The sequence below is a fragment of the Hypanus sabinus genome, unplaced genomic scaffold, assembly GCF_030144855.1.
Source record: "Hypanus sabinus isolate sHypSab1 unplaced genomic scaffold, sHypSab1.hap1 scaffold_568, whole genome shotgun sequence".
In the NCBI taxonomy this organism is placed as follows: Eukaryota; Metazoa; Chordata; class Chondrichthyes; order Myliobatiformes; family Dasyatidae; genus Hypanus; species Hypanus sabinus.
Window position 1 is genome coordinate 234412 of NW_026781429.1, and position 26418 is coordinate 260829.

Below are 26418 nucleotides of genomic sequence, written 5' to 3' on the forward strand. Positions count from 1 at the left end.
CCCTTCTTCAAAGGGACTTCCCGCACTGTCTCCTGCAGCTTCCTCTCTCATCAAACAGCTTGTTCTTTTCTCTATGCTCTCTGCTCATTCGGCATACAGAAAGAATACCTGCTAATCCAAGCCCCCACCCCCCCCCCATATCTGTGAGAAACTGGTGCCTGCGGAAGACAAAAGCTTCGTGGTTTGGCACATCATTCCCTGTACACTGCCTAAGAGAAAACATTAGACACAACCAAACTTTTGTGGATTTCCAGTTCAGTAATTAGAAAAAAAATCAAATCTCTCAGCGTATTCTCAACTAAGCTGGATTCCTCAAAAAATTTATGAGTATTTCAAGATAGCCTGCTGTGCTAGAAGGTGTAGTGTTATCAGTGCAAGTGTCTTGGGATAAATAGGACTGCATCACCGCACTGCATAGACACTTATCACAATGACGAAAGGATTGAACCTTTGTATCGATGTCTAAAGGAATGAAAGATTTTATTCCCATTGCACGTCGGGATATTCTGAAATAACTGTCCAATTTTGAAAAGGAAAGTGGGTCCTGAGGAGTCTCGAAGCTGTTGATTGTTTTCTGCTTGCTGTGAATAGGATGTCTCAGGGGTTTGTTTGTTTCTTGATTTCCTCGACTTGGGCTAGTGCACCGAGATTGGTGTGCCTGTGTTTTGTCTTTTGGTTCTGCAGAAACCAGTTCATCACAGATATGAAGGGGATTCGGAATCATTCTTCTTTTGTGATTAAGAATGAGGTCAGGGCTTGGAGAAAGAGGGCAAGCAACTCAAAGAGGGAGAGGAAGGAATGAACACTAAAGGGCTTTGATAACTGCAAGGAATATACAGAAACATTTCATCCACCTAAACATCAATAAGAAACAGTGTATCAGATATCTGTGTATCTAGAAATATGTTCTCTCCAAAACCTGCCACCTGTACCAAACAAATATAAAAAGAGTTATTGTGTTCAGTTGGCAGTGAAGGGATTGTACTTTTGTCATGCTGCATCTGTATGGAATTTTAATTCCCACATACACTTGAGCACCATTTACTAAACCTCAGGAAGAGATGCTACATGCAAAATAAGATAATTCATTTGATATTATTTTAATAAATGGATTCCAGAAAAATAATCTACCTTGAAAACTACACACTTAATTTGTCTTCTTCAATAAATATTAAGAGAGGAAATCTGTTTTGTTTGCAGTTACTTCACTGTATCCTTACTGAATATACTGTGTTAAGATTAACAGCTCGGATTTATGGTCGAATAAATAGAGAATACCACAGTAATTTGTTGATCATGTCTTGTTTTAAAATATCGAAAACAAAATATCTTTTGAGCTATTATGATTTTTAGAAATTCTCTAGCTTGATTACCCCTGATTTTGAACGCTGGAAGTTATGCTGAATTAGATGTTACAAACTTCTCAATGCAAATGATTAGCACACTCTTCATGTATGTAATTATTGATACCTCTATGAATACTGCCTTGCTCTTAGACAAGGTCATTTGCAGAGTGCTTCTTTCATTCAAGTATGTGTCAAGTGGAAATGTCTTTCCACGGGTCAGTGCCAGTTAATCAATAACAATATCTTACTATTAAAATTCCCTGGGACAAAAGGGTTAAGGTAAGGTGCCGATCGCATCTTACATTTCACATCGTTGTCGTCCTTCAGTTTCCCATCATTGTGATTGAATGAAAGGAATGTAAAACTGACATGTATCACCCTCATCTTTTTGGGTAACACTATCATGCTCGCTGATGATTCTCTGATTTCTATTAACGTCGTTTGACAAATGTGTTCGTTAATACCCTCAATATGCATGCAAAGATAATGTACTGACTTCTCATTTCATTCAAGTATCATTATTTGAAATGACTGCCTTACATTGTGAATCCATGAATGAGACAAAGTCTACAGGATAGATCTTGACACTGTGGTATGAAAATTACACTATTTTCTGGTTAGGAGACGCAGATGCATCACAGCGATGCAGCCCTTGACTAGTGATCGTATTTGGCTTAGTGATAGATCTATCAGGCAAACCTGCTTCGTCAGCATGGTGATGTACATAATTGAACAATAATTCAGTAAGGAGGAATGTATCTAATGGCAAACTGAAATGCTGACATAAATCCAGGAACTAGTAACCAACTAAAGGAAATGGGTGAGTTTCAAATCTGCATTGAAATGTTGAGAAAGGTAGATTATACAATATTTTCCACTGAAGATTTTTCAGTTACACGTTCTAAATAATTATTCGCCACTTGGTTTTTCATTACTTGGTAAAATAAAATCTTCCCTTACAGTTTGCAAAGCGAAGGAACGTTGTTAATAACAATGATCGGTTGCATTGAAGCACACTTGTGCTTTTCAGTAAATTATCTCATTGGATGCACAGAGAACATAATTGTATTCAGGAAGTTTTATTTAATAAATTATGCATCAATGACAAATTACTAGAATCCAAAAAATGAAACAAATTATTCATGACATCGTAGTTATTGATAGGAAAAAAATCAAATGTAGGATTAGCAAAATAATAATGATATATATGTGAATTCACATTATATGTCTGCAGTTTTCTTAATAATTGGTCACTGTCTTGTGCACTAACTATGAGACTGACATAAATCTGCATATACAATATTTATGAGTGTTAAGAACAAGAATATAGACATATATTTATACGGAACAAAAAGACTGATGTGCGTGTGTTGCACATGATGTATAGTTATTTATATTAATTAGTGCTAATCGTTGCATTACTGTGCAACAGAATTTAGAAACAACAGCATGTGAAACGAGAAAGTTATTCAATGGAAGTTCAACATGATAGAAATTCCTATTTCCAGCAAAGTGATATGGACAGTCCACAGTGCCTTTATGTACAGCAAATGAGATTGGCCAAAAGTGGCATTGTAGTTGATATGAGTAGACATTGCTTACAATATTCTCATGCACATATTACGTGGGTAACACACCACATGTGCTCATGCAGTGCTAAAACTGGGATGCAGTTCCTTTATTTTACATTCAAGATTTTTTTTAATGCATTGGAGGAAATAACAGTATTGTTGTTCTTTTTTCAGTGGAGTGAAAGCTTTGCTGGCATTCACTGTTAATCCCTCATGATTCTGGGTAGACTTGTGGCTATGGGTCAAAATGCATTGAGATATGGGCGCTGAGTGCATCTAATTTCGTGTGAGGCGACATGTCACCATCTCCTACAACTGTTCCGTTCTCTTTGAATCGTGGCGTAACGAATCATATGTATGCAGGAGCTCAGATTGCACAGCGTGCAGCACAGTTCCAAATGGCAACACGGCTGTTCGCACAATGGGCACTCTTGCAAATATACAATCGGTGACAACACGCAGCACAAAATATATATCAAGAGTGTAGTGTTCTCTCACAGGGGTAAAAACTCTGAACTAAACACCAAGTATAAACCGAAGTCAAATGAGGCGCGATCCCAGTAAGATTAACCGTTTACTGTTCACTCTTCCACATTAACGTATGGTGAAAACTGTTGATAAAACAATACAAAATATATACAGAATTTGTTTCCTTCTTGGCATAGCAGTTACATCATAAATACTTGTAAAAAGTAAAACTGCAAACTATATTACATTAAAGTCCAACACACAGTCAGAATCTACCTGCGCCATCGACTGGCTTGAAATACACTTCAGCACAAACTATCCACAACCCTTTAAATAACAAAGAACATACACTTTATCAACCGACATTACTTTTAACAGAATCAGTGCTAACATTTTTTACTTCAAAATATCGATTATCTTATGAAATTACGGCATTGCTTCTATGATGTTTCTAGTGAGTAGAATGAAAACTTTTCCCGCACTGATCCTGCAGACAGAAGCCCCCTCCTTCCCGTTTCTCCAAACGGGTATTTTCACTCAAGACGCCAAAAAATCGGGTGTGACATCATCACACGCCGCGATATATCACAGACAACGAATTTACTTACAACAACCATAACTTTAACTGGAAAACGATTACAAACGAATTACTAAAGCGAAAATATAATAAACTAAACGAATGCCTTAAGGGCGACACACTCCCCGCCTGACCTTTGTAAGGTCACTACGAACAAAATACAAACTTCAATCTCTAAATCAGTTCTTAGGTAGAAGTAGAATGACTTCTGCAACTGGCCTTTGGTATGTTTTCACATCAACTTGGTCGGAAGTTTTCAAATCAACCTTCCTGACATGTTCATCCCTATTAGGGAAAGTGGTGGTGATTCTGGCCGTTGGCAAGCAGTTACGGGCGGTCTACTTGTCCATGAGCAGGACTAAATCTCCAACTTGAAGATTCCTGTGTGTTGCAACAAAGGCAGATATTGATATTTCCAACGAGACCAGAACTGATTTGCGAGCGCCTGAACCTGCCTCCATTGTTTTGTGTACAATCCTTATCGTAGAAGACCCCAGGTGGAGGAGGAGCTCCTGTCTTCTGCGTAAGGGGCATTGATGGCGAGAGTATGAAGGGGTTTTCCGGGTCAGAAGAGACAGCTAGGAGTGATCGTGCATTTATAATCGCTGTGATCTCTGCCATTAGTGTGCATAGTACTTCATGGGTCAGTCGGGTGCGTTGCTGCAGAAACATTGAATCAAGGATCGTTCTGGCGATACCAATCATCCGCTCCCATGCGCCTCCCATGTGAGAGGCGTATGGTGTGTTGAACTCTCAGTTGCATCCCTGCTGACTGAGGTACCTTTGCACCGTTTTGTCCATCCTGAGCTCCTTGGACACTCCAACAAAGTTCGTGTCGCAATCAGACCTTAACTTTTTGCAGGGCCTCTTAGTGCAAAGAAGCGCCTGAGAGCATTAATGCAGCTGGATGTATCGAAAGATTCAATGCCTTCAATGTGTACCGCTCTCGAACTAGTGCAGCTGAATATGATGGCCCACCGTTTGCTCTCTGCTTGTCCTCCTCTACTGCGTCTACTGGTGATAGTCCAGGGACCAAATACATCGAGTCACACATGCGTAAAAGGAGGGCAGGCTTCAAGGCGTTCTGGTGGGAGGTCCGCCTTACGTTGAACTTACATCTTCCCTCGCAGTTTCCTGCAGGTTACACATTTGTGGAGTACCGAATTGATCACTGTTTTCCCTCCCAAGTTCCACAGTCCCGCTGCCCGGATTGCTCCTTCCGTCAGGTGACGGCCTTGATGCCTTACCTGTTCATGGTGATGGCGCGTAAGCAGTAAGGACAAGTGACTGTCTTTGGGCAGGATTACTGGGCTCTTTTCTTCAGCTGAAATGCGAGAGTGTATTAAACTGCCTCCATTGCAAATAAGATCGTACTTCAGGATCGGGTTGAGTTTCCTCAAAGGGCTGTCCTTTGGTATTGGTTTATTAGCTTGGAGGGCCGAAAACCCATTTGCAATGGCTGCTCTTTGAGTTCCTTTAAGGATTACGTCATTTGTCTGGGCCAATTCGTCCGCAGTGTACCAACGTCGGAAATGAAGCTGTTTTAGATCTCGAAGTGAATCTCTCCAAGCCTCCCATTTGCTTGTCCACGGGTAGGGGAGTATCCTAGTCGGAGAGCTCAGAGTTAAGTTCCCTGAGAAGGGCTCTTCCTTGGATCGTAACTGGCGCCAGTAGACCCAAGCTATCGAAAACACTATTGACAGTGGAGAGAACTCCACGGCGGGTGAATGGCTTGATCGCGGTCTGCACGGAGAACGTGAATGTATCAGTTGTAATCTCCCAAAGGAAGCCCAGACTCCTTTGTGTGGGTATGGTTTCTCCATCTAGATCTAGGTCTTTGATTGCCGGAGCACAGTCACCGTGTGGAAAGTCTCCATTACTGCCTGACAGTTTGATGCGAACTTGTGCGTGCGGAGGTTTGACTCAGCGAGTGAGGCTTGTGTATGTCGGAGCAGATCGATTGCTTCGTCTTCTTTCTGTAGTGATATCAAGCCGTCGTCGACATAGAAGTGCATTTCTCCAAACATAACGGTGTCATCGCCGTGCTCCTCTGCGCCCTCTCTGATGAAAGGAGGGAATTTCTATGGTCTTCCTGTACTAAGAACCAATGGAACATCTGCTAGATGTCCGCTAGGATTGCGACCTTCTCCTTCCGGAAGCGCAGCCGGACCCCAAGAAGGGAATTGTTGAGATCGGGGCCTGTGAGGAGCACGTCATTAAGTGAGGTACCAGCGCACTGAGAACTGGAGTCAAAGACCACCCTGATCTGATTGGGCTTTTGTGGGTGGTAAACCTCAAACGTTGGGAGGTACCAGCACTCCTCAGTGACGGTGCTACCTCGGCCTTTCCATTAGCGATGATCTTCTCCATGAATGCTACCTATTGTTGCTGCATCTCAAGTATCCTTTTCAGGGTTCGTTGCAAAGATCTGAACAGCTTGACTGACTGTTCTTCGTTGCTTGGGAAGCGCTGTCCTGGTTCTCTGAAAGGTAGTCGGGCAACTCAGTTGTTTGTTTCGTCTCTGAACACCTGGGGTCCATTATTTTTAAGAAGATGTCGTCTTGTGCTGGATGAGCAAGTTTATTATCATGCTCAGTTTGAGCGAAGACTAACTATCCCAGAGTCTTGTCGGTTACTTTACCACCCTTGTGAAAGCCTTGTCGTGCTTTCTGCATGCACATGAAACTTCTGTAGGGTTGAAAAATTCAATGGCGGTCACTCTCCAGCATGTTGGTCTTGAATGTGTTAACTATTTGTCTGTATACATTGCCAAGGCACACCTCTCCTATCACCACCCAGCCCAGATCCAGGCTTTGGGCAAAGGAGGTGTCGTGTGGTCCATTGACCTGCTGCCTGACCTTGTGCACAGGAGAACGTCTCTTCCGAGTAGCAGGAGTATTTCTGATTTTGGATCCAGTTCTGGGATGTGCCTGGCGATGGGGTGTAGATGCGGTTGGTGTCGCACTGCGCTTGGCGTCGGGATCTCGGTGCGGTTATTCAAAATTTCATTGCTCTCTAAGAGTGAAGCGAGACAGATGACAACTTTACCATCCAGCGACTCGAGCTGGAAGCCCTCTGCCTTCCTGCCATATGTTCCTACGCTGCCTGAGCAAATTCTAAGGTAGTATGGGAACTGAACACTCTCAATGTTGAAGAAGTCAAAGAACTCTGGTCTGTCATTGTTGGATCAGATGTAGTGAATACAGAAGCTCTGTAATTTCATTCGTTTGCACTGATTGGACGATCCTGCATGCGGTGATTGAATTACTTTGCTTCATACTGCCGTGAGCTTCGATAAGAGCTGCTTTACCTTGTGACGGACTGCATCAATTTGATGCACACACAGAATGCTGGAGGATCTCAGCACGTCAGTCAGCTTTTATCGAAATGAATAAACATTTGCCCTTTAGACCGCGACCCAGTTTTGGGCTGCAAAAATGATGGGGGAAGATGTCAGAACAAGAGGATTGGGTGGAGGGGGAAGAGGACAACCAGGAATGCCGGACCACAGAGTAGGTCAGGCAACATCTATGTAAATGAATACGGAGCTGAGGTTCAGCCAAAAAGAATATGAGCAGATTTAGGCCATTCGGCCCATTGAGTCTATCCGCCATTCCATCATGTCTGATCACGGATCCCACTCAACCCTATACACCTCTATTCTGGCCATATGATTTGATGTTTTGACCAAGCAGGGAAGGATTAACTTCCATCTCAAATATACCCACGGACTTGGCCTCCCTCGCCCTCCTGTTCCAGATACGTCCGTCGGATGAAAGATCCTCTACATATCCAGCCTATCTACTCCTTTCAACATTCGGCAGGTTTCAATTGAGATCGCCACGCATTCTTTTAAGTTCTAGTGATTTCAGGCCCAAAGTTGCCAAACTCTCCTCAAATGTTAACCTCTTCATTCCCGGAATCATGCTTGTGAACCGAGGCAGTACAGGAGAAGAGGTTAGAGTGGGGAAACGAAGCGGGCCGTCAGCCAGATGGGGAAATAATGGAATTTAGAGATATTTAAGTTCCCGCCTTCTGATTGGTCGTTGCTTAGACGGAATAAAAGGTGTTCCTCCTCCAACCTGAAAGTGACCTTATCCTGGCAGAGGCGGAGATTATGTAAAAATGTGTCGGGCTGGGGATCGGGGTAAAAATAGAAATATTTAGCAATGATTCTTTGGAAATGAATAAATAGTTGACTGTTCGGGCCGCGACCCGTCAACAGAGCTGGACATTAAGTGGAAAGATGCCGGAATAAAATCGTTGGGGAAGCGGGAGGGAGGAACGTTAGAAGGTGATACGTGAAGCCAGATGGTTGGGTAAGAAGGACAAACTAAGTGATTGGAAAGTGATGTGAAGAAGGCACAGAGCTGCGGAAGAATGAATCAGATTTGAGAGGAGAGTGGATCATGGGAGAAAGGGAAGTAGGGTGGTGCATTAGGCGGAAGTAGAAGGTAAATGACGAGGAGATTAAAATGCCAGAGTGGAAAATGAGGAAAATGGAAACAGGAGGATGAAACACTGGAAAATAGAGACATCCATGTTTGTGCCATACAATTTGAGGTTACCACGGCGGAATATGTGCGGTTACCCCTGCCGTCTGTGAGTGGCCTCATCGAGGCACCAGAGGAGCTCATATACCGACATGTCGCACCGGGATTGGGGATTTGAATTGAAATGACTGGACACGGGAAATTCCGCTTCTGTTCATGGAGCTCAGTTACTTGACGGAGCTTTAATTGACTTGAAGAAGGTTCGCGGCCCGAAAGGCCGGCTGTTCCGTCATTTCAAAAGATGTTAGCTGACCTGTTGGGATCTTCTGGAATTTTCTCCGTGCTCTCATTAATTTGATTAATGATATGCGTGCGTTCAGCATCTTTGCAAGCCTGGATACGATATTAGTTTTGGGCTTTTCACTAGAGTACAGTAACGGACAAACAACATATTCATGCTTATATTTCTGTTGCTGTGATCTATAATGGAGACAACTTCCAGTGTGAAGCAGAACAGCCCATTGTCAGGACAGCATTGGTCCATGGTGACAAAGTCTATGGAGTCTATGAATCGACAAGTTCAATAATAATAATGATGAAACTGAGAAGAGGGCCTGACAATGTTTCGCAACAACATTCAGTGAATTCTCGGATTGTTATTTCTTCATCATTGAAATTTTGCAATTTCGTGCCAAACTATCCATACCCCATCACCATTGATTTTACTTTGAATTACATCATGTTTATTTTTAACCCAAGTGTTGGAAGACACGTCAACCTGTGTAGCATTGATTATTCAGTGTGCTGGAGCGAGTATAAATGAATGATTTATCAGCTCAGAGCTTCTTCAGCGAGATTGCGAGCAGCTGTACGACGTTGAATCTCACTCAGCATGCTTGAAGCATTTTATATTGTGAGAAAGAAATGGTACATGATTATTGCTGTTATTGGTGTTCCCGGTATGAACATCGGCTAACTAACATTTGGAGTTCTACGTGCGCGGCCTTTGGACTCGTTCAGTTACCGACAACGTTGTGATTCCGGTGTATCAGTGAGTGCGGTGTAGACGGTATGGCAAAACGGCCAGTTCGTTCACAAGTTCCCTTGCAGTTTAACCTGTGGATTCGGATGAAAATAAACCGGCAGTTGAAACAGATGTCGTGTGGAAGATCGGGGAGATTGATTCATTTTGTTGATTCATGTCACAAATTCATGTTTTGATTTCTCAAAAGGCAAAGCCATTTTCAAAGTAAACGCCGATAATCCAGCACTCTCGGCACCTTCACAGGTTACTTGGTGTTATTCCGTATCAATAGCTTATCGTGCTCTAAACTTCGGTGACTCTCCGGGGAGAGTTATGAACATCACTTCCGTGTTACACTACGAGTACCGCAATTGTAAATAAGGGTCTGTGTGCGTTTTAGTGTACCGTAGTTGGTTTTCACGCCCCATTGTCCGTGAAGTGACGAGAGAATTAAGAGCCAAGCAAACGGTGTCTCATAAGTATCAGGCCGGGTAAGGTTTATGCGCTATCCAGCTCTGGAACAAGAAGCATCGAAGCATTTTGAATAATGATGCAGCAATTTGGAGGAAACCCACCTCCTCCACAAAAAAAGTAGATTATTTGAGGTATCCATATTGTCGTTTCTGTGGAAGTGGGATCGTTTAAGCACTACCGCCCAAAATATCAGAAACATTCAGCATGGTCAAGCAAAGTCTTTAAAAGCGAAAATTGAAATTTTCTAGTCCAATTCCTTGTCATAGGGAGAAGGAAACGCCATCAAGGCTAGTTGGAGATTTTAAAGGAAGCGAGCCAAGCAATGCTCCGGTACCCAGATGGCGAAGTGGAGGTGGGAAGGACGAAGTCGTGCGAACGGGGGGAGTAAATTTGAATCGGCGATCAGTTGACAATGTCTCCTTCCCGATCACTCATCTCTACTGCTACCGAGTACCGTACCCTTTGCACGCGAGTGAGACATTTGCGACTATATTTATACATTTTAAACTTCCTGAAATGAGTTGTCTGCAAAGTTAGATTGTTCTCAATTTCTAGCTTATCTCTGTTCAGCAACGCACCGAGCGGCAAGACAGTAATTCACTCATTCCTTTTTGCTGCCCCCCCCCCCCCCGTGAATTTAGTGGCGATTGTGATCCTGTCCCGAGGAAAGTGCGGATTCTCCAGCTATACTACTCGCTACTTGGTGGCCATGGCAACGGCGGATCTACTAACCATAACTTTTGATGTTATACTGTGGCAAATCAGTTATTATTACTTCCCCGGAACGTTCCTCGACATCACCCCGGTATGCAGTGCGATCTCTGTCCTGGGAGAGGCAGCCACAGACTGTTCTGTCTGGTTCACGGTCACCTTCACATTCGATCGGTTTGTCGCCATCTGTTGTCAGAATCGGAAAACAAAGAATTGGACCGAGAAAACTGTGGCTGTTGTTCTGACAACAACCGGCATTCTGTTCTGTTTTCATAATGTTCCAATCTTCTTTATTTATAATCGTGAAAATGTGATTGACAATATACCCTGGGACTGTATTCCAAAGCCTGGATTCTATACGGAATCCGGGTGGGTGAGATATAGATTGTTTTCTATCATTCTGACACCGTTACTACCGTTCGTGTTAATGCTGCTGTTCAACGCTCTGACAGTCAGACACATTTTAGTGACTAGTCGCGTCCGTAAGGGGCTGAGGGGTCAGAGCAAGGCGGAGAACCGCAGTGACCCGGAGATGGAGAGCAGGGGGAGGTCTGTGATCTTACTTCTCACCATCTCCGGAAGCTTCATCATCTTGTGGTCGGTGAGTGTTGCAGAATTCCTTTACTATATCATTACCAAATTGGATCAAAATTACAGAGATTCTGAATTAATATTTCAACATCGGGATACATGCTGATTATATTAAGTTGCTGCACAAACACATTTATTTATGGGGTAAATCAGTCCAAGTTAAGAGAGCAGTTCATCAGCGCAGTGGAATGTCCGCTCACGTCAATTATTCAACCAGTTAATAAACAACAATAAAATTTATTTCTTTTAAAGTAAATGGGCTGTTAAATCCAATCAAACGTAAGAGACTTTTATGCAAAATGAAAAGAAAGAACAAGCCCATGTATCATATTTATAGGAAATTCATTTAAGTGATAATGAACATAAAAAATAAAGAGAATGGGTTTCACTAATCTGTTTTTCTCCTCATATAAATCAGGAACATAGGACAGGAGTTGCTATTCTTATCTCAAGTAAGCTAATTTTTTTTAAAAAAGTGTTCGAAATGGGAAATAAAGTGGGCAGATATATTCTGACAAGGGGGAAAATAGACGGCAATTCAGTTACTCTATTGAATATATACGCACTCCCAGGAAGTGATATTGGATTATTTCAGAAAATTACAGATATTATGGTAACGGAAACAGAAGGTCTCCTGATATGTGGGGGAGACTTAAATTTACAATTACAACCAAACTTAGACTCTTCCAATAGAAAAACCTGTGAAACAAAACATTTACATAGGAAAGTTAATTCACGTTTTGAAGATGTTGGTTAAATTGATATATCGAGGGAATTTTTCCCTGACAGAAGGGATTGCACTTACTATTTGGAAACTAAATTTATGTCTACTCAATGATCCCAACTTTAGGGAACAAATTAAAAGAAAAAAATTGGTATCTACTTAGAATTTAATTATAATGGAGAGGTTTCACCTCCCATTTTATTGGATACTCTGAAGGAGGTCTTAAGAGGAAAAAAAAACGGAATAAAACATTAGAGTGATTACAAAATTGGCTGCAGAAACTAGAGAAACAAATTGAATTTAGCACAGGATACATTATGGGGAATTACAAGAATTAGGAATGAAATAAATAATTTGGCTATGCAAGAAATCAGGAAAAACTTTATGTTTCTGAAACAGAGACGTTATGTAACCGAATCGAAATCTGTGAAAATACTGGCGTGTAAAGTGAAGAAAAAATATAGCAGAAAATACAATTCATAGAATTATGCACCAATGATAAAAAATGATAAAAAATATAATAAAACGCAAATTATAAAAAAACTAAGCAAAGTGAAATTCAAGAAGCTTTTAAAGTGTTTTACATAACTCTATATTCCGAAGTTCCAATGGAAAGCAGAACCCAAATTGACACCTTCTTGAATTCTCTAGAGTCGCCCACTTTAAGCAAAGAACAAAATAGAACGATGACAACTGACATAACTGAACTTGAATTAAAAAGCTGCAATTAGTAGGCTTAAATTTAGCAAGTCACCAGGTTCAGATGGGTATACGGCAGAGTGGTACAGCGAATTTTAATATGAGTTAGTTCCTGTTTTACTCCCCACAATAAAATGCAAATCATTATCCTATTTTTTGGGACTGCCCTGTTAACAAATACAATTGGAGTGGGATACACTATGCTCTAAAAGACATCTTTAAATGTGAAATACCCTTTGAGAGTAAGTCCGTATATTTTGGATATATACCTCAAGAATGGTTGAAAAGAGATAAATATTTAATGAATATACTGTTGGTGGCTGGTAGAAAGACTCTTACTAGGAAATGGTTATCAACGGAGTGCCCATCTTTAAATACACGGATGGAAATTAGAATGGACATTTACGAAATGGAGAAGATAACAGCATCTGTTAATCATAAGCTGGAACAATTTCCTTTATACTGGGAAAAATAGTTTAACTACATAATGCCTCATAGGCCTGATTTCATTCACACAAATTAGTGAATATGTTGTAAAAAAAAAGATCGCTCCCCACTTGTACATTGTTCTTTCCTTTTGCTGTTTTTTTTTTTCTTTCCACTCTTTACTATAAGTGCATACCTCAGATAAATAATTTGTTGATACATATGATTATATGATATATATGTACAGTGTCTGAAATACATCTTATGGAAATGTTTGTTTGATAATGAACTTCAATAAAAAAAAATTAAAAAAAACAACTTATCTAAGTTCTTCTCGGAGGAGGTCGCGGTGATTTCCACCTTGACACTAGAGAACTGTCTGTCCTTGGAGGACGTGGCCGTGGGGAGAATGAAAATGGTTCAGAGCCCAAGAGAGCCACAGCACGGGCAGCCCCCGACGTGCAATTCCTACCAGTGACAAAGTTCACACAACCGGTTATTCTTATTTCACCTTTTTCTCGCTCTTGTCATCGCCAACCCAATTTCGACCCTGAATCCCGCCAACCACTTCAGGCGGAATACGACCAGTCGGAAGCCCTTCGGGGGGAGATTCCACGGTTGCCCCAGCAGGAAAGGGGGAGTGTCGGGAAAAGCAGAGGAGACCCAGTGAGGGAACAGCCTGGAATCTCCGGGAAAACATGTTTCCAGCGATGTGCTACGGGACCTCCGAGAGGAGAAGACCCTATCCCAGAAGGATTGGTGGGACCGCGATCTAGCGTGTCAATCCGATTGGAGGGTATGCAAAAGCCATACGCGACACGGGGGTCACAGGTCTCGCTATTGTACCTGTCATTCCACGATCAGTATTTGTCGCATTTACCTTTGACGCCCTTCAGTGCCTTGGACACATGGGGTGTCAGTGCTGGTGATCACCCATACCAGGGTTAATTGTCCATTTGGCTGGAGTTCCTCGAAGCCAAGGTGGGAATGTCTGAAGCTCATGAGCTGCAGATATAATATAGTTTCCAGAGGGTTTCCCCGAGAGCCTAAAATTATTTCATGCGTTGTTCCAGGGCAAAAAAATAAGTTGATACTCAACTACTGTAAACTCAACGCATACAAGCCCTCACAGATTGACTCTGTCAATCTCTGTTCAAACTCCTCTTATGTGTAGCCTCCGTGCCCCCAATTTACCCCCATTCGCCTCGGGTGAACCGCCCTCGCCCACCAACAGTGCAATTGCACTAATGTGGTGTCCTGGCCCCAGTATACGCTCACGGCACAGATATCAGACAATTAATAAATGTAAAATAAAAAATAATGTAATTTTATGGCTATTACTTAGTGATGGATCAGATGAAACACATAATCGAAAGCCGCAAAATCAGTAAGTTTATTAGCTTGTGCACATAATAATTTAATACTTTGGAGCTCACGCCTCCGGTTCCATCCACAATGATATTCGGAGCCCTTGGCCACTGTCAGAACCGCCAACGTCCATTATCTGCCGCCCAGGAACCGCTGTCCGCTCCTCACACGTCCGACCTCCTCGCTTGCCTCCCGAAAAGACCGCGAACTCCCGCTCCGCTCACACATACGAGATAGCATAACAGTTCTCCATTGGTTAGTTCCCCCCATATCTGCAGTTATAACCCAAACATTCCAGCTACAGAAACCCAAAACAGCATTAGGTAACGTTGCAGAGAACCCATTTCATTATAACAATAGAGGGAAGCCATTTTGTTACCCTGAGCAGTTAACACAACAGTTAATGGTAATGCGACCCTACAGCCTCTCCAAACCGAATTTAGTCATGACCTGATGACGCTCAGCAAATTTGTCAAACCTTCCTACAAAGCCCAACCCAGCTGCAGAGAGCAGTGACATAACTCCTCAAAACACTGGAGATCACACCCTGACCCCAAGGTGCTACATTGGCAACCTATTTGGGGGAGGTGGGGTGGCCGCCTACTACTCTATGACATGGACACTCCCTCTTCTAATTCCGCCTGCTCGGACATTACAGGAGACTCATGGAAACAACCCTCCACACCATGTTACTCCGCTCTGTCACTACGCAAATCCTGCCCAATTTCTCACCTTCATCTTTCTCTGACATTTCATTTATTTCCCTCTCTTCATCGACACTCACCCTCTCCTTTCAATTTACATCTCCCCCCTACATCTACTCACTCTTTCCAATCTATCTCTTCTCTCCATCTCCACACGTTAACTCACCGTTCTTTACCATTCATTATTCTGCAAATCTCCATCAGCAACGCCCGCAGCGAGACATTCTTATAGAAACATAGAAAACCTACAGCACAATACAGGCTTTTCGCCCAGAAAGTTGTGCCGAACATGTCCCTACCATAGAATTTACTGGGCTTACATATCCCTCTAATTTACTAAGCTCCATGTACCTATCTAAAAGCTTCTTAAAATCCTCTATCGTTTCTGACACCACCACCATTGCCGGTAGCCCATTCCACACACTCACCACTCTCTGCGTAAAAAACCTTACCCTTGATATCTCCTCTGTACCTGTTCCCCAGCATCTTAACCCTGTGTCTTATTGTGGCAACCATTTCACCCCTGGGAAGAAAGCCTCTGACTATACACACGATCAGTGCCTCCTATCATCTTATACACCTCTATCAGATCAACTCTCATCCTAAGTCGCTCCAAGGAAAAAAGGACGTATTCACTCACCTTATTCTCATAAGGCATGTTCCCAATCCATAAAACATCCTTCTAAATCTTCCCTGCACTCGGTACATGACTTCCACTTCCGTCCTGTAGTGAGGCGATCAGAACTGAGCACAGTACTCAAGTGGGGTCTGACAAGGGTCCTATATCGCTGAACATTATCTCTCGGCTCCTAAATACAATTCCAGAATTGATGAAGGCCAATGCAGCGTACGTCATCTTAACCACGGATCAACCTGCAGCTACTTTGAGCGTCCTGTGGACTCGAACCCCAAGATCTGCCTAATCCTCTACATTACGAAGAGTCTTACCATTAATAATATATTCTGCCATCATATTTGACCTACCAAAATGAACCATTTCACACTTCACACTTATCTTGGTCGAACTCCATCTGCTACTTTTCAGCCCAGTTTTGCATCCTATCAGTGCCGCGCTGTAACATTTAACAACCCTCCACACTATCCACAGCACCTCCAACATTTTTGTTATCAGCAAACTTTCTAACCCGTCACTCCACTTCCTCATCCAGGTCGTTTATTAAAAAATCCCGAAGAGTAAAATCCCAGAAGAGAACCCTGAGGCACCCGACTGGTGCCCGACCTCGATACAGAATATGACCCGTCTACACCCACACTTTGCTTTCTATGGGCAAGCCAATTCTGGATCCACAAAGCAATGTCCCTTTGGATCGCATGTCTCTTTACTTTCTCGATAAGCATTGCATGGGGAACCTTATCAAATGCCTTGCTGAATTCCATATACAATACATCTACTGCTCTTCCTTCATCAATGCGACTAGGCACGTCCTCACCAAAGTCAATCAGGCTCGTAAGACAAGACCTGCCATTGACAAAGCCAAGCTGACTACTCCTGATCGTATTATACTTCTCCAAATGTTCATACGTCCTGCCTCTCTGTATCTTCTCAATCAACTTACTAACCACTGAGGTGAGACTCATTGGTCTATAATTTCCTGGTCGACCTCTGCTCCCTTTCTTGAATAAAGGAGCAAAATTCGCAGCCCTCCAACTCTCTGGAACCTCTCCCGTCCGCATAGAGGACGCAAAGATCATCACTAGAGGCTCAAATCCCTTCCATCGCCTCCCACGTTAGTCTGGGGTGCCTCTCATCTTGTCCTGGCGTCTTATCCAACTTGATGCTTTATAAAAGATCCAGCTCATCCTCTTTCTTAATATCTGCTATTTCCTCCGGTTCTATACACACTTTCCCACTGTCACCTTCATACGTCCTATTCTTTCACATCTTATACTCTTGCTCTTCACATACTTTTCCAATGTGTTACCTCTGCCTATCTCTCAATCTCTTCATTTCTGCCTTCTCAATCATTTCTTCCTTCTCGACTCTCTAGATTCCTCCTTATTCTCATCACTTTAACACACGTATATTCTCTTCCTCTTTCCACTTCTCCCATCCATCACTACTCCAATCCTCCCAAATTTCACTTCCATCTCTCTCTATCACTCCACTCCACTCTATCCCCTCCCCCTTACTCAACTCTCTCTTTCTCTCTTCACCGCATCCTTCCATCTCTCCTATTCTTCCCCTCTCCCATCCACCCCACTCCATCACGTTCATCTCTAACATCTATACTCTCCTGCAACTTATCGTTCCTACCAGTTCTCTCCACTCATAATGATCTTCTGTCTGAACCATTCCCTTCCTCCAAGCGCTCATTCCTCCAACACTTTCTCTATTCCCACTCCTCTACACTCTCTTTTCAACATGCATTTCTGTCCCCAACTTTCCTCTACACCCAGGCCACTTTCCTCCCACTAGCCCATCTTTATAACCTCACTCTTTCTGCCCACGTTCTCTGCTTCATCCCCCATCTCTCCAGCCGTCTCTCTCTTTTCCTCCAATTTCTCTGCAAAATGCCCAGTCTGCCTAACGTCCTCTCTCTCCATTTACCTATCTTTTCCACTCTTGCGCCGCCATCTATTTATACTTCTCTCGCTCCATCTATTTAACACCCACTCAGCCATTCCTCGTCACTCACAGAACTTCATCCGTATATATTTCTCTCCAACCCGACAATCCATCGACTTTCTATCATTCCGTTTTCGCTTTCCTTCATATCACTTCCTCTTCTGTCCCTCTCTCTCTGTTCATCTCTCGTTCTCCGTCCCTCCTATCACCACTGTCCTCCTCCAAAAAACTTCTCCATCCCTTTTTCTTCATCTTTTCCCTCGATCATCACTCTCATCCCCCCCAAGAATTTTCGCTCCTCCATCACTTCTCCCTTCGATCGTATTCTCTCCTGTCTATCTCTTCAATTCCCTTCTCGTCTTCCCCAAATTCTCACCTTCAGCTAACTGTCTCTCTCACCATCTGTTCACTCTAACCATTCTCCCTTCCTCTAAACTCTCTCCTCTTTACGCTTTTTTATAGAAATGTCCCTTGCATCTCACCTCCGCCCTGGATTATGTTCAAGCTTGAGGCGAAATACAGTGTATTTTCGTCTGTATGAACCACTCCTGTTCCCGTCATAACCCGTCCTTTACAACAACCTCTTTCTCTCCTCTTTCTCTTCCTGCAGATTTTCGCTATTAAGTGTTTAACCGATGACGACAAAGTATAATTATCTTTACTTGTAACTGTGAGGGACAAAGTGGGGGAGAGTCAGAGAGAAAGATGGACAGATAGGAAGAGTGAGAGTGAGAATTGAGAGAGATCAGGAATGGGGTATGTTAATACGAAGAAGGAGGTGCTGTTGGGCCAAAGATCATTCAGGTAGTTAGTCCTTTGGGGAATTCAGTCTATTGGGGTCACAGAACACATAAATGCAAATATGCAGTTTATATTATTATCAGGGTCAGTACACACATAGTGAACTGAGTGGACTGTTGCTGTTCTGTACAGGGCACTGTATACTTGTCAATGACTTGATGCTTTGAGAGCTAAGAACCCAATGAGCAAGTGCGGAAATGTATATTTCTACACTAATTGTGCTGAACATCTGGGACACTGCACCTGCCAGGAGTGGTGGGAACAACCGATCAGAGTGTTCAAAGAGTAAAAGAACAAAATAATTAACCAGCATAGTTGTGGGAAGAGGGTGGTGAATGGAAGAGTATGAATATTGTACAAGGTAAGTTTGCACAATGAGAACACACCTGCGTAAAAACACTGGCACTGTATTCCAAGCCAGAACACAGCTCTGGATAATGAGGGCACAATTCAGTACAAGGACAGAAATTTATGAAAATCGAACACTGATGAAACAGAAGAGGACAATTCCAGTTTTGCACTGTAAAACTGACATAAATATCACCAGCACACTATGGTAAGGGCTCAAGCTCAGCATGCCTTAAGGAGATAAGCTTTTGCAACTGCGAGACCCTCCACTATCTTCACAGCCACGAAACAGTTCTGGAATGCAAAGATTCGTATTGTGCACCGACGCTCATTCAGCTTTGACCTGGGTAATCAGAGCCCTGAACATTCCCGGCAATGGAAAAAAACGAACAATAATACAAAGCTCACCTAGTCCTACACTCTATGAGAAGCCCAGTTAGCTGACTTAACATATCACCAAAATCGAGGAACACAGATCTCAATAAACCCAGCACTGCTCTGTGGTGTCACAGATTTCCAGCATCATCTATTTGCTGTGCGGAGAAAGACACGAACAACTCCACATTGCACTGTGAAGACATAGCTCAACACAGACCATACTCAGGCCGCTGAGACCACCGAGCACCTGCAACACTGGAAGAACACAGACCTGTACACTACCCAGTACAGCTCCGGCACTGTATTACAGGGTCAAACACTGCTGCCGCTCAGCATGTTGAGGAAAAGGAGGGTTTACCTATGGTACAAACATAGCTTGCATACGAGGCTATACAAGAACAGTCTGCAAGGACAAGGAACTTAGCAATATCACAACCTTCACTACCAGGGATCAGTACATGTATCTGTGCACGCCCAAGACACTGCGCCGAAGTTAAACACTGGTACAAACGCAAACCTTCAATTGTTGTGACGTATTTAACCCTGACACTGAAGTGCAATTCATGATCACTGTCATTAACTTCCCTCCCATTGGGCATTTTTCAAGATGTAACGGAGAGTTGATAAAGGTGAACCTTGAAATGCTCCGTGCTTCAATTTCCAAATGTTTTTTTTTTTTAAAAAAGGCAGGAGGAGAACGAGGAACACAAATGTCGAGAGTCTATGGAAGTTGTAAAAACACCAAATTGGTGTGTGACTAATTTCCTGAAAATTGACTGGGTTTCTTAATGTATAGGCTTTAAGGATCTGAAATTGTTCGCCGTATCTTAGAAAGGTTTGCCAGCATTTACAGATTATATATGTCATTTTGTGCAAATTTTGCATATCATCCTGACGGGTCGGCTCATGGTCCGGTTTGGAAATAACAATGCTCGTGAGTGGAATGGGCAAGGAATAGCTTTTGATGCCGCCAGCCCATCAAAAGTACAGATCACCCGACCACAGAGTACATCTACAGAGAGTGTGCCACTGGAAATCAGCGTGCACAATTAAATGCCCTTATTGTAAAAATGGTTAACAATAGTGCATAATGGGATACTTGAGAACCCTGGAACCAGCTAAATTTAAGACTGCTTATGCATGCCGAGACTAACGTCGAATGATTGAGTAGTGCCAGGAATTCAAATACACAAGACATAAACTCTCCAGGAACCTAAGCAGAAGATGCGTCTGGAGTGAATCCACAGCCCTGATAACACATAACACAGCCCTGCTTACTCATACAACCCTTTTTAAACAATGGAACTACATAAGCAATAAGCCAATCCGCCGGCACCATCCCCGTTTCTAATGGCATTTGAAATATTTCTGTCACAGCCCCTGCTATTTCTGCACGAACTTACCTCAATGTCCTTGGGAATATCCTATCAGGTCCTGGAGATTTATCCACTTTTATGTGCTTTAAAAGCTCCAGTACGTCCTCCTCTGTAATCATCACAATTTCCATATCTTCCCTACTTGTTCCCCTTACCTTACACAATTCAATATCCTTCTCCTTAGTGAATAACGAAGAAAAGGAATTGTTCAAAATCTCCCGCATCTCTTTTGGCTCCACACATAGATATCCACTCCGATTCTCTAAGGGTCCAATTTTATCCCTCACTATATATTTTTTTTCTTTTAATATATCTGTAGAAACCCTTTGGATTTATTTTCACCTTACTTGCCAAAGCAACCTGATATCTTCTTTTAGATTTTCTAACTTCTTTCTTGAGATGCTTTTTACGTTCTTCATATTCCTCGAGCACCTCATTTATTCCATGTTGCCTATATTCATTGCAGATCTCACTTTTTCCGAACCAATTTTCCAATATCCCTTGAAAACCATTGCACTCTAAAACTTTTAAACATTACTTTCAACACAATAGGAAGATAAAGTTTATGAACCCTCAAAATGTCACCTGTTAATGACTTTTATTTCTTCATTCCCTCCTTCCCACAAAACAAATTGTCCCATTCAGTTATTTTAAATCCGTTCACATCTCCTCCAAGTTAGCCTTCCTCCAATCAAAAATTGCAAACGTGCGTCCAGAGCTATCCTTCTCCATAATTATATTTAAACTAATGGCATTTTGATCACTGGACCCGACGTTCTCCCCAACACATACCTCCGTCACCTCACCTTATTTCATTCCCTAACAGAAGATCCAACACTTCCCCTTCTCTAGTCACCTTTATGTATTGCTGAAAAGAACTATCCTGCACACATTTTGCAAACCCCAAATCATCCGGCCTTTCGACAGAATGGGCTTCCCAGTCTATGTGTGGAAAATTAATATCTCACACAATCACAAACTTGTGCATACTACAAATACCTGCTATTTTCTTACATATTTGCTCCACCAATTCTCGCTGTCTATTATATGGTCTATCATATAACCCTATGTGTCACTACACCTTTCCCATTCATCAATTCCACCCAAATTGTCTACCTAGACGAGCCCTCTAATCTATCCTGCCAAAGCACCGCTGTAATATTTGCTCTGCCAGGCAATGCAACATCTCCCGCTCTTGTCCTTCTGATTCTATCACACCTGAAGCAAAGAAATTCAGGAATAGTTCGTTGCCAATCACATCCCTCCTGCAACCATGTTTCACTAATAGCTACAACATCATATTTTCTGGTATCAATCCATGCCCTAAGCTCATCCCGCTTTGTTACAATGCTCCTAGCATTAAAATAGATGCATTTAAGAAATTCTACACCTTTTACTCTCTGTTTATCTCTAACGGTGCAAATAACTTTACTTTCTTCTTTTTCTCCCTTCTCCCCTACATTTTAAGCCTGAGGTCTCCCCTTTTCTATCTCCCGCCTATGCTCCCTCACACACTGTCTACAAGCTTTCTCTGTTTGTTAACTAACCTCCTCGCTCCTAGTCCCTTCAAATTGATTCCCACCCCGAACCATTTTAGTTTAAAGTCTCCCGAGTAGCCTCAGCAAATCCCCCAGTCAGGATATTGTTTCCCCTGGGATTCACTTGCAACCCGTCCTTTTTGTACAGTTTACACCTGCCCCAAAAGAGGTACCAATGATCTTGAATCCCTGCCCTTTGCTCCAAACCCTCAACACCGCATTTATCCTCCACCTCATTCAATTCCTACTCTCACGGTGGCGAGGCCCAGGCAGTAATCCCGAGATTACTACCTTTGTGGTCCTTCTTCTCAACTCCCTTTTTAACTCCCTATATTCTCCTTTCAAGACCTGCTCCCTTTTCCTACCTATTTAATTGGTACCTATATGTACCACGACCTCTCGCTCCTCACCTTCCCACTTCAGGATATCTTGGACGAGATCAGAAACATCCCGAACTCTGGCACCAGGGAGGTAAACTACCATCCGGGTTTCCTGATCACGTCTACAGAATCGCCTAACTGACCCCCTAACTATCGTTTCCCCTCTTCCTTTCCCTCCCAGTCTGAGCTGCAGGGCCAGTTTCTGTGCCTGAGGCACGGCTTCTGTTGCTTCCCCTTCGTAGGCTGTTCACACCCCACACCCCACCACCCGCACCGCCTCAACATTTCTCAAGCAAGAGTACTTATTGTCAAGGTACATCCACTGGGGTACTCTGCAGGAACTGACTCTTCAACTTCCCTCTCCCAACCGTGATCCACGTGTCTGCACCTGCGGCTCTGGTGTGACCACCTGCCTATAACTGCTATCTACCAGCTCCTCACTCTCCCTGCGCAGACGAATATAACTAGTGATGTGAAATTATTCCCTCCTGTTGTTCTATACTGCCTGCTTGAAACAGCAAATAACATACACATGTATTCGCAGCATACAGCACATTTTTTGGAAGGTTAAGTATACCTAATGTATGTTCAAATGTATACAGGGTATTTAAACAATAAGATAATCACTATTTTATTGCTGAGACTATCAGAGAACAATATATTGGTTCTGCAAATTTGGAAGTGATGAAGGCTCAGCATTCTTATATTTTCCGGCTGGTTTCTATTACCTGAACCTACTAAACACAGACAGTACTTTTTTTTCGTCATTGAGATTCTTCATCCGCGACCTCACTGAACACTGTCCGGATTTGTGCGGACTGACTAAATGAAATATTTTATTCATACTTGCAAAATAAATAACATCGAATTCTATTTAGACGCAGGAAAATAAAATAGTGTTTTGAGATATAAACATGTTCCAATGTGATTATTGAAAAATAAAATGAGTGATTATCTCTCCTTAACCGTGGTCACTCCTGATATCATTATGAAAATAACAACAATGATTTTATGTTACACTACTGTTTCGATGACTCGTTGGGTCATTCACCGCGCATCTCAAAACTCACATTCACCGCACGTCTCTCTCGCCTGGTCTGCATAATAGTTAAAATCAAGACCCTAACGATACGATACGTTGCACGTAAAATCTGTCCACATCAGGTCGCCGTCTCCTGCTGTGCAGTGTACTGTGAATGACATTATTGATGGCACATTGGATTTTGTAATTTGCATTTCATTTGCTCCAAGTAAGCGGTCATTGACAAATAAAGACGTGAGTGCTATCTTCTGATATTCAGTGCAGTATAGTCAGTGATCACTGGGCATCATCACCAGCAGTGGGATTATGTTGAGGAACATTTTTATAAAGAGATATATTGTTCTGGCTTCTGATTTTATGGTCCTACTTCCTGTTTTCGTTGTGTCCATGATGAAGCTGGAAAAGACAATGGAATTTTCAGTATAGATATAGATGGTTCTGAATAAACAGTGATATTCTATTAGTGACAGGCAGTAGGACCGAATGAGCAGTGATAATAACATTGCAATTTTGAGCGAAATGTACAAGCATAGACATTATCCATGTTGTCTGTGGTTTTTCATAGGAAACGTTAATAACACCAGTGAGGTCTGTGTTGTGCCCCTAGACACACACAAACATATATGTGTGTGTGTAAGTATGTATGTTTATGCGTGTGTGCATACATATATGTATATATGTATGTATATGTGTGTATGTGTATGCATGTGTATGTGATATATTTATACATATGTGTGTGTGTGTGTGTGTATATATATATATATACACACACGTATTTCAATCTTTCCATCTATCTATTTATGCGCACATACTGATAAGAAATTGGAAACATCTTTCGTTGAAATAGGCACGGTAACAATTTATTCGGAATATACAGAACCATAACCTGAAAACTAATGTAAATCAGCAATGATTCTGTAAATTGTGGAAGGTAAAATACCGGAAGTATGTTAATGTTATCACTGTGTTTTGTCCAAACTGATGTGGTTTGGTATAGTTTTTTTTTCTATTTCATTTTTAATCATTCTTTGTTGTTGTTGGTTGTCTGTCCTTTCCGACGATGAATTCGGGAGGAATTTCGAAGTGAAAAAGTCGTTGCACGGCGGCAGTTCCACTCTATCGACCTCAAGAATCCTGGTCCAATGGTTCCCATGTTGGGATACCGAATTCCCTCTCTCACCACGTTGAACGATCATCGGTACTCTCACCAATTAAAGTGAGGTACTGTTAATGTGGCCTGTCAAAGTGGCGTACTGTGGTCTTGCCGTAGTCGCATGGTGATAGTTATTTGAAACTACAAGTGAGAGTTGGGTGGCAGGTGGTGACCAAAGGTGAGGGAGCTGCTCCTGACTGGATCACAACACCAGAAGTGCCAAACAAAAATATTGCAATAACATTTTTAAATGAAGGGTATTGGCGTTTTATTTTGGCACAAAGTTTAACCTGCCAAATTTGAGAACGTTTAATAAACAGTCATTTTTTATAACCTGAGAAATCAGATCCAAATGAGTATCAATTCTTATCTTCGGCAGAGTCCAACGGATCTCTATAAAAGGGAGGAAGGCTATTAGAAGGTAAAATGAAGTTAATGTATATGCGTTCCTGAAAGTGGATTTCCCTGATCCGTTAGTAATTCAATGCTGGTTATAGTCGATGATATTTAGCAAAATAAATAATTACGATAATTATTTGACCGGTTCGAGATCAATATATTCACGCCGTCAATAAATGAAATTGTATTCAACAGAGATACGCCGCTTGAAAATTTTGCAAGTTGACAGAACAACATATTCTAGCGATATATTGTCCGGTCGACCAGAAGTCCATGGACATCTCCCATTGAGGACCAGACAAAGCATCCTATCACTCTTGAAGATTGACGCGGTCCACTGTACGTTAATTAAAATGACTCGAAACGACTAGAACAGGCGGAAGAAAAAATGATCCTCTCTACCCCTTCATTTCCGAGTACCCTTTTTGTACACCATCTCACCTGCCGAGCTCATCTCCCGCCACCCACGTCAAAAGCGAATGTACTCCGCCGATCTGACAAAATAAATCTTTTGGAAGATCATTGTCCATGTTGCTTGTTCAGGATGATTGCCGGTGTTAGAAACAACACTGATCAAAAAATGTCTTGTTTTAGCAGCTACCGCCAGGTGTATTGGAAATTGCATTTGTAACCCTCATATTTTGTGTGCTTGTAAGTTAATAACTTGTAACATCCCTCGGGAAGACGACTTTATGGCACAGTGACAGAGTGAGAAAAACATTTTAATGGAAGTGTTTGTGTAGCTGGTTGTTCCTAATGCGACTAATGTGATAACCACACTAATTGCCTCAGTGGAATTACACCGAATTGTATATAACTCTATAAAAACAATCACCGAGCATATGAACACATGCAAAGTTCTGTACACCTAAATGCTACTTCTGAAGGAATATGGGATATTCAACGATTTACTACATCGCGCGCATTTTTACCCCACACTTGTAGCGATTTGTATCCCAGGTAAGGTACTGGAGCTGGTAACTATATGTATGATCCTGTCATCTTCCTTTTTATCCGCTGGACTATTCGGACTTTGACTCAGCACAGATGCTACCGTCTCCTGAATTGTGTTTCAGGAATGATTCAGGCATCTGATTAATTTTATTTCATTTTCTATACTTTTTGATGTGATTCGTATCCCCTTTTGTCGCTTAATTTGGTGCCGATATTGCCATAATTTCATATTTGACTTTGTTCGGCATTCTGATGCAACAGAGGTCGCTTTTCCAGATCGGCAGCT